Below are 18,914 nucleotides of genomic sequence, written 5' to 3'. Positions count from 1 at the left end.
TGTTTGTCTTGACCTTTCATTATTTAACATGGACAACTCCAAGACTGCTGGCACCCTGGTCAGTACCAGTACCTTTCTTGTGCTGATGTTTTTCGCATCACATCTCAAAGTCATACATGTTAAGTAAATGAGTCTGGATATGTGTGTGAATGTGACCTGCAATGGTCTGGCACCCCACCTTATTTTCGTGTCTACATTATGCAGAGTGCTGCTGGGATAAATTATAGCAATTGACAACCCTGAATTCAATTAAACAGATTCAGGAAATGGAGGGATATCTCTGACATTGTTACCTTCACTGTACATAATGGATGCCTTCATCTACAACACAATGGCACATCACATGACTTTTCCATCGATTATTAGTCCAGCCTTCATTTACATAATGTCAGGGAGTTGTGGACAGTCATGCTCGCTCGCCAATGAATGCCGCTTGTGTAGCGTGAATCCCCGTCAACTCAGTCTTAAAGATGTGTGACTAGTGCAGGTGTCCAATATAATCCACATTTGTGGTCTCCAGCTCTGGTCCTAGAGCACTACTGTGACTGCAGTTTTTCATTGTAACTCTTTTCTCAATTAGTGACATGTTTTTGTGCTAATTAACTTTGGGCTTCTCCTCCACTCTGACGAGGGGGAAAAGAAGAGAGGCAAGTGGCAATGTCTCGCACAAACAAGTCCCCATGTTACCTCTTCTGTAGAGCCTTCAGCACACTCCCATAAATAAACACGTGTGACACTAGTCAATACAAATTCAGCTAGGTTTGATTTTGTTTTAAGTTTTAGGGGTGAGCTCCTGTGTGTCAGAGAGTTGATAAGCAATTAGTGATCAGTTGGAAGTATAATGTGTTCAGTGTGGCCGCTGTACTGGCTGCACTGAATGGCGGCAGTCTGAATGAAGAATGGAATTATTAGAAAAGAAGGAAACATATAAACTAGACAAGTTCAAAACTGGAAGTTCAGGACTTAAGAAAAATTCTAATATACATTTTAGGATGCCTCGTCCTCAATCACACTTTCGAGTGACTGTAGCTTTTGCACAGGAGCCTGATGTTATCCGACAGTGCCAAACATTCCTCGGGTGTTTTGACACTTAACTCTAATGCCATCTTCTGGACAAGTCGACGATGGTGGCTAAATCACTGCCCATCAGCTCCTGGCTAACAGCTCAGCTCCTCATTTTTATAACATAACCAGCAAGAGGCTCGTTCTACTGCCTCTCCCAGCCTGTGACCTTATGTCCTCTTCTCCTTTCATGATAATGCCAAGGCTGGGAGCATATTCTGTGTCATTTGTACTGGGAATCTTCTACAGTATATCCCGTATTGTTTTTTGCGGGTTCCAATAACTCAGCGACACGTTGTTTGGAAAAGAGTAACTTTACTTGAATAGTCCTAAACATGTACAACAACTTCTGCAAAACACCACACCCTCTTACCACTTCCTGTATTTAAATTAAGACATTACTAATAGCTGTCGAGTTCACAGATCAACGTCAACTATCATTACATATCCAACCTCTACCTATTTGTGCTGGGATTCTTCTATATTCAACCTCTACTTGGAACTGCCAGGCTTGACAGCTTTTGTCCCTATATTCTTGGATCAGTTTCTAGTGTTGGTGGTTTCCTTTTCATGGGCTTCAATACACCCTTCCTCCCATGGATTAGTTAATGTGATCTTCTTCAATTGCTTTGACCAGTTGATCTGAGCTTAGGAATGTTTAGATGACTGGGGAAACAGGCCAGGTCCACCTTTATCTCTCACCCTTGTGCATTTTGAAGGATGTTGCCCTTAGTCTTTCTTGAGGCTGGTGGTATCTCCCCTTCTGTGATGAACTAGGTGGATGACACTACTGTCTCCTGGGTTTGCTGTTTTTTTTACTTAACTCTTGCATGAAGAACATTGTTAAAGCAAGAAACATTTTGTTGTGTCACGGCCTGTATTTCTCTTGGGTGAGTGTGGTGTTGCATCCTGTCAGGATGTGGGCCTCACCAACACTTGTTCCAGCAATGCAAGCTTTTCCTAGATGATCTCCCATCCAAGTACTGGCCCGCCTCAAACATGTTTAGATTCAGGTGGATTTCCTGTTCTGAAGAGCTGGTGGTATGGCTGCTGGCAGATGGAAATGAGTGTAGGACATTGAACTTCATTATAATTATGTCACATGTCACTTGTCCTGGACATCTTGCCTAGCAACAGCCCAGCAACCTTGTATTAGAAACAGCAAATGATAGAAGGGCTGATACTAACAACACAAGGTTACCTTGAAAGATTTATTTTAAAGATAGCGTCTTTAAAACAATCCTGAATCAAACAATTGATTAGACCAGTGCTTCCCAAACTTGGCTGCAGGTTTTTGTTCCAACCCTAATCAGTGACAACACCTGATAACGCTGATCTCATTTAATTAGTTGGTATTTTGTTTCTCTTATTCTACATTCAGAAAAGTATAGCAGCATGATTTTTTTACATTTATAAGACATTTAGAAATATTTCTGCTTTTGCTATTGATATAAATGCTTAACTCTCTTTTAATTGATTTCATTATTTTTGCCCTTTCTCTGTGCAGTTTTCCCCCTTCGTTGTATCTTATTAATGACAATTAAAAATGAGCAGAGCAGACACCCGGGCAATTAATTAATTAATTAGTAAATAATTGATTAATTAAACAATTAGAACACCTGGAAAATTAGAATGAAAATTAAGATAAATATATTGTTAAAAAGAAAAAAATACACACACATATATATATATATATATATATATATATATATATATATATATATACTGCTCACAAAAATTAAAGGAACACTTTAAAGAAACACATTAGATACATCAGATCTCAATATGAAGTTGGATATCTATACAAATAACGACAGGGCAATGTCTTAGGAACAAAAGGATGCCAAGTCTTTTAATGGAAATAAAAGTTTTCTGCCTACAGAGGGCTCAATTGTGTAGACACCCTAAAATCAGAGTGAAATGAAGATGTGGCAGGCTAGTCCATTTTTCAAAAACTTAATTTCTGCTACTCAAAATGCTTTTCAGTATCTTGTGTGGCCCCACGAGCTTGTATGCATGCTTGACAACGTCGGGCATGCTCCTAATGAGACGACGGATGGTGTCTTGTGGCATTTCCTCCCAGATCTGTATGAGGGCATCCCTGAGCTGTTGTACAGTCTGAGGAGCAACCTGGTGGCGCCTAATGGACCGAAACATAATGTCCCACAGATGTTCTATTGGGTTTAAGTCAGGGGATCGTGAAGGCCATTCAATTGTTTCAATTCCTTCATCCTCCAGGTACTGCCTGCATACTCTTGCCACATGAGGCCGGGCATTGTCGTGCATTAGGAGGAAACCAGGACCTACTGCACCAGCGTAGGGTCTGACAATGGGTTCAAGGATTTCATCTCGATACCTTATGGCAGTCAGAGCACCATTTCCTACGCAGTAGATGTCTGTGCGTCCCTCCATGGATATGCCTCCCAGACCATCACTGACCCACCACCAAACCTGTCATGTTGAACGACGTTGCAGGCAGCATATCGTTCTCCTTGTCTTCTCCAGACTCTTTCACGCCTATCACAGCTGCTCAGGGTGAACCTGCTTGTCTGTAAAAGTACAGGGCGCAGTGGCGGACTTGCCAATTCTGGTGTTCTTGAGCAAATGCCAGTCGAGCTCCACGGTGCTGGGCAGTGAGCACAGGGCCCACTACAGGATGTGGGCCCTCAGGCCATCTTCATGAAGTCTGTTCCTGATTGTTTGGGTAGAGACATTCACACCAGTGGCCCTCTGGAGGTCATTCTGTAGGGCACGAGCAGTGCTCAGCCTGTTCCGCCTTGCACAAAGGAGCAGGTATCGGTCCTGCTGATGGGTTGAGGACCTTCTACGCCCTGTCCAGCTCTCCGAGAATAACAGCCAGTCTCCTGAAATCTCCTCCATGTTCTGGAGATTGTGCTGGGAGACACATTAAACCTTCTTGCTGCAGCACGTGTGGATGTGCCATCCTGGAGAAGTTGGACAACCTGTGCAACTTCTGTAGGGTTAAGGAATCGCCTCATACTGCCAGTAGAGATAATTACTCAAGCCAAAACTAGCACGAGTGGAAAACCAGCCAAAAAGATCAAGAGGGAGAAACTTGAAATGACCTCCACATGTAAAACCAGTCCTGTTTTGAGGGTTTTCTAATTGTTGCCACTTTAGTGCACCTGTCGTTAAGTCCATGAACACCAATACAGCTGAAAGTGATTAACAATGACCTCAGCTGCTTAACCAACCAGAAAATTATCAGACAGGTTTAATTGATTTCATGCCAGGCCCAATAAAAAGTGTTCCTTTAATTTTGTGAGCAGTGTATATATATATATATATATATATATATATATATATATATATATATATATATATATATATATATATATATATATATATATATATATATATTTTTACCAAACTTAGTTTTCTAAGTTCTATTTTGTTCCCAAAATGCTGAACTTGTAATGTAACAGTTCACTTAATTAGCCCAGGAGTCCAATTAAAAACAGAAACTGGATGGAACAAAAACCTGCAGCCACAGGGGGTCCTCAGGACTGAATTTGGGAAGCACTAGACTAGACTATTAAATCCCTTTACCTCTAAAACCACCAAAATCCGACCTCCATTATCGTAAGAGGCTGAGGAAAAGACTAAAAAAAATAAATGGAAAAAAAAAAGATTAAAAAAGTCTAAATCATCATGGCCTTATCCAATAGTACCTGATGGAATGTTCCTTTAGCCCAGAGACTGAAATGGCGGTTTTGATTCAATTGATCCGTATTGACATCCCATCCCTGCCAGGGAGGTCGGCTAGAGAGTGAGTGGGAGCTATGCATAGAGAAAGTTCCTTGCTGGTAACACCCCCATTCTCATTGAGATATTCAGGTTTGACACTCACCCATGATCTCTTTGTAGTTTTCATGTAGTTTTATGAGGAATTTTTTCTTAGGTACCCAATATTCCTAAAGATAGCCTAGTGATAAGTTAAGCAGAATGACACCTTTTATTGGCTAACTAAAAAAGATTAGCTTTCGAGGCAACTCAGGCTCCTTCTTCAGGCAAGATGTAATCAATTACAGTACATCTTGCCTGAAGCAGGAGTCTGAGTTGCCATATTGTAATCTTTTTATTTAGCCAATAAAAGATGTCAACTTATCACTACATTCATAATGGCTAACATGGTACAATACCCATGTACTATAAAGATAACCTAAAAATCTAAAGGTTAAGTAGATTAGTGACTCTAAATTTGGCCATTATGATTGATTCAATATGGGTGTCAGCGCCCATGTGTTAGACTACATAGATTATAAAGGACGGATACACACCACTGGATTTCAATATACCGAGCAAACCAAAATAAGAATGACTGGAATAAAGTATGAAGAGGAGTCATGAGCTTAACAGAGTTTTTCAGCACTACTTACCCTGGACACCATGGATTTAAAACTTACCGGCAGAGAAAACCTGCAGCCATCAGAGAAGTCATTGAAATTGAGGTGAAAAGAATTTCAATTTCTTTCAGTTCAGTTATGTCATTTTTTAATTTATACTGGTAAACATTTCCATACAAACTGATTAGTTTGCCTAGGCATCACTGCTTAAGCCAGCCAAAAAATGGAGCTGGAACCTGGAGCTTGAAGGCAGTTACACACTTATCTACATAATTTCACTGTAAGAGGATGCCAGATGGTAGATGAGTGTACCGTTAAGGAGTCAAAAAGCAGAAGAAGTCTTTAAAAAGAGTAGCTGTGCACATTAGAAGTCACTAGAGGGCGACAAATCTTCATATTATGACTAGAACCCTGGTGCCAAAACCTCCATAGGTGCAAATGTTGAAATGAAGGTGTGAGTAACCTAGGAAAAAGCTGAAGAAAAATCCCCTGTGATGTTAGAAAACCTTTAATATAGTTATGAATAAAGTCACAATGCCCTCTTGTTAACTAAGAATGTGGCCATGGAGAGTTGAAAAAGGTTTCATATTTCTAATCTTCCAGAGAAGGTTACACAAAAAGATTGTGTTGCTCCTTTAAAGGCAAAAAGAAAAATAATTATCAAGAGGTACTATGTGGTTAAGCCATTAGGGGGCAGCAGATAGTCTCTGTTTATGATGGATTAGATTGTGTTGCCCTGTTAGGATGGAGACCTGGGCCTGTAAGGACTATTCGGGTCTGAAGGATGTAGAGACACTCTGGCTACAGACAGATCCAGATATCATGGGCCTACTCTGAAATAGAACAGGACTTCTGAGCTTTGCATTTAAATGTATATTAAAATGTGACTGTAGCCAAGAGATGTTTAAATCTGGAGTCACAAACAGAGCTGGAATAAAGAATGAATGTAGAAAGTAAGAGAATGTTTTTCAGAGTTGGATAGCAGACAGATTTTTTAAAAATGGTCCAGTTGGAGTGGCATGGCTTACTTTGAGCTCACTACTCTACTAATGCTTTGTTTTCTTTATTTGTTTGCTCCTTTCAAATGTACTTGCCTTCGGCATCCCAAAGATGTGCCCAAAACTCAAAATGAGGACTCAAATCTGTTAAGGACATGTCAAAGGGCCCAAGGATTATTGTAAGCACATAAAAACAAAGAGGTGATTAAAAAGACAAAAGACGTAATTAGGACAAACAAAGAGCAGGCCAAACCATAAAACCAGTAACTGAAAGGGCAAGATGACATTGAATGACAACGATGGAATGGGGTTGTAGTTAAAATACAGAATCCTACCAATAGGGCTTACTTGAAAATAAAAATATCGTTAAGACTTTTGAAGGTTGATAACAGACTAAATTATACATATACAACTGGCTACAAACTACAAAATCTAAAATATAAGGCCAGTATTCCCAGGCAGGCCTAATGAGAAGTCAAGCAAAATGACACCTTTTATTGGCTAACTAAAAGGATTCCAATATGCAAGCTTTCAAGTCAACTCAGGCCCCTTCTTCAGGCAAGATGGCCTAAGTAATACAAGTAGGCCTCACATTCTCTGTTATAATTCAAACACAAACAAGAAGGGCAAAAAGGTGTGAGGCCTTAAACAAAGCCAACCAAACTCTTTACTCTCTTATTAGCTTGCCAACATAAAGCTCACACCCAGGAAGCCTGACTATTTAATCTAACAACTGGCTTTGGCCTACACTGAGCCAAATGGGGATTTTGCTTCAAAAGTGCTAAAAACAACAACAAAGTCCAAAGAAAATGTTCAAAATGTCCCATTAGGGTGACTATCACAAGTGGCAACGCCATGAAAATATCAATGTCCACTTCGTTAAACCTATTCAAATTAACATTGAACAAATGTATTTTAATTCTACAGTATTTTGTTTTGATTTGTTATTTTTAATAGGTAATGCCCAGGCGCATACAGACTCCCCAACCCGACGCAGACAGGAAGGACACAGTCTCACCACACAACACACACATTTATTCTTCACTTGCTATTTCCGAGCAGTATACAGATAATATCCACAATGACAGCACAGTCCTTCCACCTTCAGCCCTCCACACAGGCTTTGTCCTTCTTCCTCCCAACTCTGGCCCTTGAAAACTGGTGACTTGCCCCCTTTTAAAGAACACCCAGGAGGACTCCAGGTGTCCAATGACCTTCTTCTGGCAGCACTTCCTGGTGTGGAGGAAGTGCTGCCAAACAGGGCTCAGTAAATGTCCAGACACTACCTGCCGGTGGCCACAGGCCCCAGCCGGGTTGAGGTCGTATGCTCCAAAACTCATCCCACTACAAGTCAACAGGATGGCTCTCTATCGAACTGGGGAAGAGAATGTCATGAAAAAGCTCTCTCCCCCAGTCCCTCCATTGTCATTGCGTCCTGGCCAGGTATAGGCCCTCAACCACACTGTCCCTCCCTTAGCTGAGCTTGATGGGTCAAAGTTCTGCCCTGAAATGACAAAACAGGAAAGTTATGGGGAGGCACTGCACCGCTGCCATCTCGCGGCCTCTATTGGGCCCTTAAATGGACAGCGCCTCCAGCTGTGGGCCAGGTTAAAACACTCATAGCAACGTCACTCCCATTGTCGCTCCTGTGCACTATGGACATGGAAGCAGGGCGGGAAGTTCCGCTGAAGATTCGGTTTTAATTGATTTAGATGCTGCTTGAGACGGCAGGCAACTGGGTGCCTTCTTCTTTCAGCCCTTGCCTGGGCTTCTTCTTCGCCATCAGGAGGAAGTGGTGCTTCCATGGGCCTTTCGTGGCCTCGTCACGAATGCTGTGCAGGGCATTTCTTGAGATGATAGCAATGGCTGGTATTTGAATGGAAAATTATTTTAGGCAAAATTAAATGCAATGCAATGTGTTAACTGCAAAGCAATGCAATTCATATGCATGTGATGAACTTAATTTTGGCACAGTTTTATCATATCATAATTAAAAACATAACAACTAATTAGTCAATTGCTTTTCACTATGGTACACAATTTTGTGTCAGTTTAAAAAGCAATACAAAAGTGTTTTGCATTTATATTCATGTTCATAGATCATGTGTCATAATTAAAAACAAAGCAAATGTATTGCATTTCATTTATCGGCTGCTCTGGGTGGATTGCATTTTGATTCACACGTTAATCATGATCTGATAAGTTTTCACCGGTATGTCAATAAATTTAGCAATAGTTGGTACAATCATCCTCTTCTACAAGTATTTAAAAACTATATTTAGGAGAATATTGGTATATGTAAGCCCCAGTTGATGTATGATGTATGTTGCAGCTCATCAGGACATTAGCTCATGAATTTGCTCCATGGATGTTACTTAAGCAGTCTGAAATCTTCTCCAAATGCTTCTTCGAATGCACCAGCCCCAGACAAAAGAGAATGAAGTCATCATTTACATCTCTAGCTTCCACCTGTTCAATGAGACAATGGATCCCCTGCCTCATCAATTCTCCATTCCCCATCTTTAGCACTGAGAGAAAACTCTCGTAAAGGAATGCCTCCTACCCCAACTGTTGAAGTCCCTTGCTCCACTTTTTGACGTTGACTGGTCATTTGATTACCTTCAGTTTTGGCGTGATTAACGTGTGATCTGGAATCAAAATGCATTACAGTCTAAGTGGCCTCTAAGCAAATTGCAAAATGCTTGCTTTTCTTTTGCAATATAATACAACTTGTTTTTTGTATAATGATGTTCACTGAGTGCAGGCACAGAGCGCTGTGAACAATTCTCAGTTTAAAAAGCAAGCACAGATTATTCTAATTACTAAATGCAAAACTAGTACACATATAAATGCAGATTTGTTAAAACACACAAAGAACAAGGTAGAAACAGTCATTCACTGTCCAACCCACTACATCCTAACACAGGCTCACGGGGGTCTGCGGGAGGCAGTCCCAGACAACACAGGGTGCAAGGCAGGAATAAACCCTGGCCAAGGTGCCAGCCCACCGTAGGGCACACACACACACACCCACACACTAAGCACACAGTAGGGACAATTTAGTATCACCAATGCACCTAACCTGCATGTCTTTGGACTATGGGAGGAAACCAGAGCACCTGGAGGAAACCGACGCAGACATGGGGTGAACATACAAACTCCACGCAGGGAGGACCCGGGAAGGGAACCCAGGTCACCTTACTGCAAGGCAGCAGTGCTACCACTGCACCACCGTGGAAACCAACAATACTGTATCTGTCAATTAGTTAATTGATGAACTATGGGCAGTTGACAGCGGCAGAGATTAAAATTGTAAAGAGAAAGTCAAAAATAAAGTGACAGCTCTGGAGACCCCGGGCAACTGGCTGCCTACCCCCTCCTGGGTTTTGTATAGTGGAGATGAATTTAAATGCAGTACATTTTTATATTACACTTTTAAACTGACATGGAAATTGTGTGCCATAGGATAAAGCATTCGATCATTTGATTGATATAATTTAAATTATGACATGGTAAAAGAGTATTAAAATTAAATGCAACACATGCATATGCATTGAATTGCAATTCAGTTAACATATTGGATTGCATCTATTTTTGGCATGCAAAATCGTCCATATATTTCATGGCGTACTGTAAGGAAGAAGAAGGCTTTGAAATACATTCAAAAATAACACCAAGACTGTAGACTTGAGGTTTGCAAAGGACAGAGAAAGAGCCGAGAAGTCCAAGACCAATTAATTCATGTCAGAGGTCTTTACCGTCATCAAGACAACAGCCTTGAAAGTGTTAAGTTAGAACTTGCAGTTAGTAACAAGAATTGTTGCTATGCATTTTTTTGGCAAATGTAATTTTACAGCATACTTGTACTATGAAGCACAGCTTTGCACAAGGAAAAAAACACTTTCATTTTTGAATAAAATGCCTGGACTTTCTCACAAACATTGCATTTTTTTGAAAAACTCATATTAACCAAAATAATAAATGACCAACTAATCGATCAGCAAAATAGCTGCAGCCCTAAAAGGAACATACTGTACTTCTCACTGCCAAACCACAAGCTTAAGTAAAGTAACACATTTCCTTGACAGCAAGAATTTGCCTCTAAATATTAAAATGTTTGTAGTGAGAACTTGAAGCCAGTGCAGACCTCCAAAAAATGTGTTTGAGACCCCTGCATTAGAGCTCGGCAGTGTACTCACTCTGACACATCTGACACTTCTGATATTGGTTATTGTGTTTCCTTCATCTGAGAGTATTCTCCAAATGCTTTCAGACCTGCAACAGCACAGTATTTATTGTAAGCTGGAACTGGTTAAGGAAAAAATAAGCAATTTAGATCAAATAAATCAATTTAGGTTCAAAATCTTAAAATGCAAGTCAGTTAATAGGTTTATTCCATTAGTGGTAGCAACTGGCTAATTAATGTCAATGTCAATTTATTTATATAGCACATTTAAAACAACATAGGAATGCTGTGGACAAAGTGCTTTGCAATAAAAGAAGAAAAAACATACAATTAACATAAATAACATAAGTAGAAATAAAATAAATGAACATAAATAAAATAAATAATAAATAGAATTCAGATTACATAATCACAATGAGGAAACCATCAGTATTACTAAAGGTCATGGAAAGCAAGAGAATAGAAATGAGTCTTTAATCTCATTTTGAACAGTTCAAATGTAGACGACTCCTTTATACGATGAGGTAAAGAGTTCCACAGGCGAGGAGCAGCAGCTGTAAATGCTCTGTCTGTCCCCCTTAGTTTTACACTTGGTACGAGGGACAACCAGAGACAACTGACCAGAAGATCTAAGCACTCTAAATGGCTGGTGTAAAGTGCACAATTCAGATAAATAGGAAGGAGCAAGCCCATGTAAAGATTTAAAAACTAGCAATAGGATTTTAAAATCAACTCGAAAACTGACAGGCAGCCAGATAAAGAAGCTACAGTAATATTGGAGAAACAGAATCAGACTTTCTTGCCCCAACCAGAAAGCAAGCGGCTGCATTCTGGACCAACTGTAACCTTTTTATTTGCTAATCCCAGAATACAGCGAGCTGCAGTAATCAAGGCGATAAAAGCATGAGTAGCTTTCTCAAGATCCCTAGAAGATAAAAAAGGCTTGATCTTACTCAAAAGACGAAGCTGGAAAAAGCAACTCTTGACTACAGAATTAACCTGTTTCTCAAAAGAGAGGTTACTGTCAAAAATAACACCATGATTGTGGACTTGAGGTTTTCAAAAGACAGAAAAAGAGCCGAGAAGTCCAAGACCAATTTAGGCTTTAGCTGATGGACCCACTATAAGCACCTCCATTTTATTTTGATTCAGATCAAGAAAATTATTAGCCATCCAGGATCTTAGTTCAAAAAGACAGTTGTGCAGTTGATTCATTGCAGGGTTGCAGACGGGAATATAAACCTGTGTATCATCAGCATAGTAGTGAAAAGAAATGTTACATTTTCTAAAAATAGCTCCAATAGGGTGAAGGTAGATAGAGCATAAAATAGGACCCAAAATGGATCCCTGAGGAACACCACATTTAAGAGGAGCATTAGATGAAAAAGTGGAATTTGAAGTCACTGAAAAGTGTCTACCAATTAGATAAGACCTGAAACAGTTAAGAGTGGCCCCTTTAAGCCCAACAAGATGTTCAAGCCGCAACAGCAATATCTCATGGTCAATAGTGTCAAAGGCAGCGGACAGATCAAGGAGGACAAGGACTGCAGCGCCAGAGTCAGTAATAATAGAGATGTCATTGAATACTTTCAGGAAGGCCGTCTCAACACCATGATAACACCTAAAGCCAGATTGGTACATATCAAATAAATTATTGGAGTTAAGGTAATCAACCAATGGATTATAAATAATTCTTTCTAATATTTAGCCAGAAATGGCAATTGGGAAATCAGATGAAAATTGGATTAAGAATTAAAATTGGATTACAATTAAGACACTAGGAACTGGAGATTGAGACCCCTGCTCTAGGCAGAGTTCAAGGCCTTGACCCTGAAAGCGATTCCAGGGCTTGGCTTGCAGAGGTCACGATCAGCTGGTGGTTTAAAATCGTGTTATGCCTTAAGGCACTTCGAATGTGCAGTTTGTGGTGAAGGCTTACCTGACAGGAATGTGTAAGAAGGCCGATTCAAGAGATGGGAATCATTATTTTTTTGGTACTTGAGCTAATCAAGAAAACAAAGATGAAAATCCAAGCCATACCACTCATAGTGCTGAGAGTAATGTTTTGCCTGTATATTTATCCTGTTCTTGCTTTATTTTCTGAAAAATATTATTCTTGTAATTTATGGCTTTATGTGTGTTTGTTTGGCACAGAAACCTGCTGCGAAGCCACTCTCTTATTGCTTTATGCATTGTAATATTTGGCAACAGTTTCCTACCAAAGGGAAAAAGAAACATCTTCAGGGAGTTGCATTCTCCCCATCCCACCACTGTGGCCAAGTTTCCCTTGGTGCCAGCATCTCTCACAAAACAGAGAAAAACAGGCGGCTTTGGCATTCATGGAAAATTGTTTAGTTGGGAAATTTTTAACAGACTTATCTTAATCTGCATTACTCAGCGATGAAATGACAAGTCATTGTAAGAGAAGAGCTAAAGTGGGCTGTAGTCACAATACTTTTATTGTTTTGGTGATGTCACTTGTGTACGTGCCAGCAGGAGCAGGAAGGAACAAAGCAGGAACAAAATAAAGGGTAACAAGGCCATTTAGTAATTTGCTGGTGTCTCTTCTGGCCCTGGTGACAGTAGAGGAGAAAAATAAGTGTCAAGAAGCATCACAAAGTACCTAAAGTCCTTTGTGTTGCCTCTGTCTTTCTGCTGCTCACTACAGTAGACTCTCATCTTACTAGAGGGTTACATTCCAAAGCCTCACATATAGTGGAAATTCACATATAATAAAATGTCTTTTGACAACACTTTACATTATCCCTAAAATAACAGTAAACATGGTTTATTGCAGTGTTTCCCAACCTCGGTCCTGGGGGCACATTGTGACTGCAGATTTTTGTTCCATCCAGATTCCTAATCAGTGGCAACACCTGATAGCACTAATCTCATTTAATTAGCTGGTATTTTTTTTCTTTTATTCTCCATTAAGAAATGCACAGCATCATGATTTTTACATTTAAAAGACATTTAGAAATATTTCTGCTTTTCCTCTAGATTTAAATGCTTAACTCTCTTTTGTTGATTTAATTATATTTTGCCTTTTATCTGTGGTTTTTCCCCTTCGTTGTATCTTATTAATGACAATTAAAAATGAGCAAAGCAGACATCCAGGCAAACAACACTAAATAATCAAAGGCTGAAACTGCTTTAGCATCAGACCCACTAATTAGTAAATAATGGATTAATTAAACAATTAGAACACCTAGTAAAGTAGAATGAAAATCAAGATGAAAATATTGTTGAAAAGAAAAAAAATACATTAGTCCCATATAACTGTTATGTACATTTTAATATATATATATATATATATATATATATATATATATATATATATATATATATATATATTGTGGACTATGGCCGGCCAGTCATCCCAGCCAATATCCCCAGGCCACAAGGTGGAGCCCTCCCTGCAGCATGGAGGTGCCCCGAATGCCAGCAGGGAATTATGGACAGTGGAGTTTTCATCCACAACTCTGCTGGATACCACAGGGGCCCCTAGAAGGCGGTGCAGGGAGGAGCAGCGAGTCTTTTGTGTACAACCCGGAAGTGCGTCCTAGTCACATGGACAAACGGAATGATGTGCTTCCGGGTTGAAAAAGAAGAGCTTTCATCTGACCTGGTAGTGCTAGGAAGTCACATGGACAGGGGTTCAGAAACACTTCCGGGTCACGGACTGTATAAAGGACTATGGGAGATCCCAGAGTTGAGCTGAGCTGGGTGGCAACACGTCTAGGGGTGGAGGATTATTGATTAGTGCATTGTGTATTATTGTTTGAGTATTGTGGAGAGGAGGGTGCTTTATGCACTGTTTATTAATAAGTAGAAAAATACCCGCATTACGCAGCGGCGAAGTACTGCCTTAAAATTTTTATTAAGAAGAAAATTAAACCTTTTTAAACTGAGGGAAAATATACCAATAATTATATCTAAAATACCTACACAATAACTATAATCGTAATAAACGAACAATAAAACAGCGGAGAAGCCATGGATTAAATAAAGATGCTGCAGTTATCAGTAGGGAGACGTGAATCCTGTGGCGAAGCAAGGAAGGGAATGTAGAGACCAGAGCGATGGATGGCCTTATATAGGCAGGCAGCCAACAACAACATGGGAGGAGTTGGGATGGGGGACCCAATGCTGCCTCACACGGTGACCGAGCTGCAGACTATGGACGTATATATGTACATAAGTAGGATTCATTTAGCGTTGGGAACCCGCGTACGAAAATTTCTTGAAGATGGGCCCATATGTAACAAAGACCATTAGAAAGTTCTATATGGCGGCCAACAGTGGTGTCATACCACCAAAATAAGTACGTACATTAGTTTCAGTTAGCGCCGGAAGCCGCCTACCAAATTTCGTGAAGATAGGGCCATAAATAAGAAAGTACAACATGGCGGATGTTGTCGACCGTTATGACCGTTACGTGTAGAATTTCGAAATGAAACCTGCTTACCTTTTAAGCAGGAATAAGCCTGCCAAATTTCAGCCTTCTACCTACACGGGAAGTTGGAGAATTAGTGATGAGTCAGTGAGTGAGTGAGTAAGTCAGTCAGTCAGTGAGGGCTTTGCCTTTTATTAGTATAGATAAAGTCAATATTTGGACTTTTACCTGGTGTCTGGCGTCTAGTCTGAGGGTTCAAGGGGACGACAGTGCCCCCTATCTGACACAATATACATATATTTTTTAACCAAGCTTAGTTTTCTAATTTCTATATTGTTCCCAGAACACAGAACTTGGGAAATAACACATCACTTGATTAGCCCAGGAATCCAATTAAAAACAGAAGCTGGTTGGAACAAAAACTTGTAGCCACAGTGTGCCCCCAGGACCGAGGCTGGGAAACACTGGTTTATTGTAGACTCTTTAAAATGCACATTGTTTATATATATTAGTCACCTCAGATATAAATGTGGGTTCAAACCTCCCCTGTACAGTAATGCTATTTTGCGGGTGACTTGGACCTTATGCAGGAAGTTAGACCTGAGGCAAACACAACACCTTGCTTCATTCCAGTACCGCCAGATTTAGAACAGAACCATGTTTTGCAAAAATGACAGCTAGTTGACATCTCGATATACAGTAGGAACAGACCTGCAGCAAGTAACATAAAGCAATTTTATGTGCCATGTTGGCTTAAACGGGCAAGAACATGAGAGGGCTGCTTCTTGTTATTTCCAACAACAACTTGCTCAGCTGTGTGAACGGTAGAAAGAGAAAAAGAGAGCGAGAGTACAACAGGCAGGCAACGTCCTTGTTTGCACACAATCACATAACACATCAGGCGGACTGAGATAGCAGGAGAGTACACAGAGCTGTGTGTCTCGCTTCTTCTCTCCCAGCTGTATTTCAGACCAAGTTACTGTACAGCAAGCCACCATTTCACTCTTCTTTGCACACCTATGTGTACAAGATAGTGTGTGAGAAAAAGAGTGCCACAGGGCAAGGATTTTACTTGCTCTGTTGGAAATGGGAATTAGAGTATACACTGGACATTTCCTTCTTTCCTGCAATACTGTCTGAAAGTGAAATAGTATAGGTGACAGATATCCTGTGGTGACTAATATAGACATTAGTAGAAGCTTATCATATACAATATAAGAAAAACACATATCACTGTGTGTGATTCGTTATTTCATTATCTGTTCTATTTTCCCTAAATTTTATTTTTATATTCTGCTGCCAATTTGCATAAAGCTGAATTTTCCTAAGATGTAGTTCCACTGTACTTCCATCTATCAACAAAAAGAGCAAATAAACTCCACACAGACATGTGCAGGATTTGAACAGAGGACGCCGGACTTGTGACAGGTTACTTGGCAATAGTGATGATTGGAAAAAAAAACTGCCAAAGTGTTTTTCACAGCAAATTTGTTGGGTTTGCTAATGATCTTGTTCACCAAGCTCTTCCCAGAAAATCCACAGTGTGGCATCCGCACAAGGCAAACTTTTTTTTTTTTTTAACCAGGGTCCCATGATGTTGTTACCCCCACACAACGTTTCAAACATGAGATGCCAACCGGCTGACATGTTGTATAGGGATGTCACTAACCAATCTGCACTACCTGCCTGATTTTCATTGCACAAGTGTAGAACTTTCACACGTGTACTGTACCTGTACTGTATATGTGCTCCACTATTCCATCCTCCCCTTTATCTGTTTATATCAAAATTGTGAAAACTTGGGTTACTCAACATCATTTAAACCTTTAAAGTGCCCCCCAAGCATCATACTAAATCACACTCATTAGATATGGGAATATGTCCAAATTTGCCAGTCATTCTGACCCAAGTAACCATGTTGGACAGGGCAGAATTCAAACGCAACTTTACAAAGGTATCTGCTCCTCTGTTAACGATGACTAAGTAACTAGTTGGCACAAGCTGGCTAGCAACGATAAGGAAGCTGCAAATAGGTAGTTAACTTCAGCCTTGCTGTGGGCAGGCATGGCTCACTTATGCATATCCACACTAACACTCATTCGGGGCCAATTAGGAATTGCCATGTAGAGAACACCAAAACCAGTTGAATTTGTTCAACTTGAAATCAGCGGGGAAAAAAAAAAACATAAAGATGAGGAGATTTTGATGTAATGTCAGTCATTGTCCAACCCACTATATCCTAACACAGGGTCACAGGGGTCTGCTGGAGCAAATCCCAGCCAGCACAGGGGCGCAAGGAAGGAACAAACCCCGGACAGGGTGCCAGCCCACCACAAGGCACACACACACCAAGCACACACTAGGGGCAATTTAGGATCGCCAATGCACCTAACTTGCATTTCTTTGGACTGTGGCAGGAAACCAACGCAGACACAAGGAGAACATGCAAACTCTACACTGGGAGGACCAGGGAAGTGAACCCAGGTCTCCTTACTGAGAGGCAGCAGAGGAGAAACCAAACTACTGTATTCCTAAACTGAGTATAAAAATCTAATGGTCTTTTCAGTGTCTCCGAGTTCTACAGAAACATTGGCCAACTATGTTGGACTGATTATTGTGACCAAATATGTGACCTGAGCTTTGAGACAGCAGTGCTAGCCATTGCACCTTCCTGAGGAAAAAAATGATAGGACTGAGTCCTTTATCTATGCATCTCCTGAGGTTATATCACTACAACTAACCAACACCCATCAAGCCTGTGAAGCAAGCAAAAACCATTATGGGGGTGCTGTCCATGTCACCACCTGTTACTTAACAAGAACCACAACATGCTTAATTCAGCATTGAAAACAAAATGAATCTATACGCAGAACAACAAAGTATTTTCCTAATCTCATTAAGGTCAGTTAAAGTACCCCTCTTAATAAAAATACTTTTTTTTTTTTTTTAATTCACAGCATTGCAAATCCCACTGAAGTACCAATCAGGTTGTGACACCACAATGCAATGTTTATAAAAAGCCATCTGTCTTTCTGAGAACTGTGAAGCCTCTACAGTGTTCTTCAACATCATAATAAATCTCATTCATAAGATATGGGAACATGCAAAATTTGCCAATCATTCTGACCCAGGTACTCGAGTTGGGCTGGGCAAATCTCAACTGCATCTTAACAAAGCAATCTGATTTACTGTTAACAATGAATAAGTAACTGGTTTGCATAATCTGTGTGAATAAGAAGCTGTCTGGAAGTGAATAAGCTGTGAATAGCTGCGAATAAGTACTTAACTTCAGCATTGTCTGCCCAGGCCCACTTCCATGCCTTTAGCCAAGTGCTAGGCCTTGCTAACCCTGAGGTTTTGGAATAACGAGTTAAAAAGGTGCTTGCACCTTAGTATCAGATGATTTATCAATAACAACATTTATTTATATAGCACATTTTCATACAAAAGTTAGCTCAACGTGCTACTTTTTACGACTTTTGGTGATTGTCAGCCTACAATAAAATGCACAATTCTGCCTATCTTTCCAATCTAAAGGTATGTACAGTACTCCGATCACCTCAGTCACAATAATTGGATTCCCTTTGGTAATTCGCTGGCCTGATTATTTTCTGCGTTTTGTCTAGAAATACTCAGGCAAGCGATGATGCTAATGAAAAGACTCCTCGAAAATTTCAGTTGAAAATAAATACACCGTTCGACGCACTGACTACCCAGCAAAAATATCATAAACGTGAGACACACGGCTCGAATGGCTGAACCGTGTAAATAAAGGCGGCGCAAAGAAACGCCGATATTAGCATCAACACAGACACTGTCCGCACAAAGCCGTGCTATCGGCTACACCCGTTTAATAATTTGAACCGCAGCTCTGCTGCAGCACACGCTCGAGCACACAAGCAGCG

This window comes from Polypterus senegalus, chromosome 14 (genome assembly GCF_016835505.1).
Source record: "Polypterus senegalus isolate Bchr_013 chromosome 14, ASM1683550v1, whole genome shotgun sequence".
Classification (NCBI taxonomy): domain Eukaryota; kingdom Metazoa; phylum Chordata; class Cladistia; order Polypteriformes; family Polypteridae; genus Polypterus; species Polypterus senegalus.
The sequence above is the reverse complement of the archived record's forward strand: the minus strand, read 5'-3'. Positions refer to the sequence as shown.